Here is a 1,956-nt window from a genome sequence, read left to right on the forward strand (position 1 = left end):
AAATTTTAAGAGTTCAAAAAGATTTATTAAAGAACTCTTAAACATACTCAAATTTTTGTTTTGCCGATATTAAAAAACAGTTGTGAGGTTTGCCGATTGGGAGAAAGTGTCGCGACAGTCGAGCGGTCAGCACTGTCGTGTGGGAGTGAAAAACTTAATAAGTCTTAGCCCCGACGAAACTATAAATGCACACTTCTTGATAAATCCAAAAGCAAACGACTTTCTGGATTATTCAAAATCCCTGGCCATCATCATGTTTGGATAATCGAGTTCCACTGTGTGTGTGTGTGTGTGTGTGTGTGTGTGTGTGTGTGTATATATATATATTTATTCAAAGCTCATCATATTTATACACAGTAATTTTGTAAGAACTACTTATTTTTATTTCTGCAAATATATTTTTATTATAACATGCTGGTCACAGTTTATCTCCCAGATCATTATGCAACTTCAAGACCAATACATTTAGAAGATGAGATATTTAGGAATATCATTTAACAGGGCAGTAGGAAGGGGGAATGAAATTGTTGGCCAAAAGAGAGTGATTGTCATGTTAAAGGGAAAAGCAATACCTTAAGGATTGCTTTCCCCTATAGAAAAGTCTATTGGTTTGATCTGACAGTGTTACATGCTAGCAATGATTTGAAACTGTATTTGTAATGTTGTTGCAAAAAGTGGTCCAGCCAATACAGGACTGGCCAAATATGCTCCTACAGCCTTACTTAATTGAAAAAAAAAATTGTCTTGCAATAGAAACTGGAATTCACAAAGTCAAATTGTAATTTATTATATAAATGTCTACTAGGACATATCATATTAATAGGACTTATTGTACTGGTGTTCCGTTTCTGGAAAATTGAAGAAAACTTATTCAGGAAAAACAATCTCTATTGTTAACCTGGTATTTCACCTGATTATGAATTGAATTCAAATTGTTATTATTTTCTTTTTTCTAATTGTTCATGAAGTAATATGAACTTACACCTGAAGTTGTCATTGTTTTTACTTTTATTATTAAGTCTCTATTTGTAACTCCAAGAAAATGATTATTAAAAGTTTACTTATTGCACACATTGTTAGTGAAAATGAAAAGGAAATGCCAATCACAGAATTACATCTTGATGGTTAACTGAATTTCAATCATATCAGTCCAATATATACAGGTTTTTATCACTCATTAGCATAATGAGTCACCTCTCAGCTTTAAATAATGCTATTGCTTTTGAGATCTATTCTTGCAAGTAAAAATTCTTGGATTTGAGAGGGTCTTCTATAAAAATCATGTGTATATAAAATGTGAGCAGATTATGTACACACACAAACTCCACCCCCTCACTATAGGTTTGGCCAGCCCACAATAAGGCAGCTCTTATTAGCATTTAATGTACTTTTCTTTATGTACAATATTTTACAACTTCTTACAATTTAACAAAGTCTAAATTTTCTAGAATTCTTTAAATAATCATAAGTGTACCAGGTACAGGTGAACAATATTTCATTATTTCTTATTGCAAAGTTATACAGTAGTACCTCAGGATACGAATGCTTCAGCATATGACACGAAGTTCGAACATATTTTTGCTCCACAGTCCGAATGTTTGCTTCGTCGTGGAAGGTTCTTGCTCAATAAAGGAAATCTTGAGGTATTATCAGAAAGTGACTGATTTTATTGAAAAGAAACATCCCAAAAAGGTTCACACTGGCCTTATTGCTTGCTGCTCAGTTTAATGACATTTGCCTAAGTAATTTTAGAAACATTTTAAAATGTCTAAATTTTCTAAATTCTTTAAATAATCTACTTTTTAAAAAAGTAGGAAAAGCCAAACCTCTTTGAATAGATATTTTACCAAGCGACCTCTATCCAGTGAAAGTGCTGATGGAAGTGAAGGAAAGAAAGCAAAAAGTAGTGAATAAAAATTAAAAAAAAAAAATATAATATAAAACAACACTAATTTT

This window comes from Centruroides sculpturatus, unplaced genomic scaffold (genome assembly GCF_000671375.1).
Source record: "Centruroides sculpturatus isolate CEXI.00-Female unplaced genomic scaffold, Cexi_2.0 scaffold131, whole genome shotgun sequence".
Lineage (NCBI taxonomy): Eukaryota > Metazoa > Arthropoda > Arachnida > Scorpiones > Buthidae > Centruroides > Centruroides sculpturatus.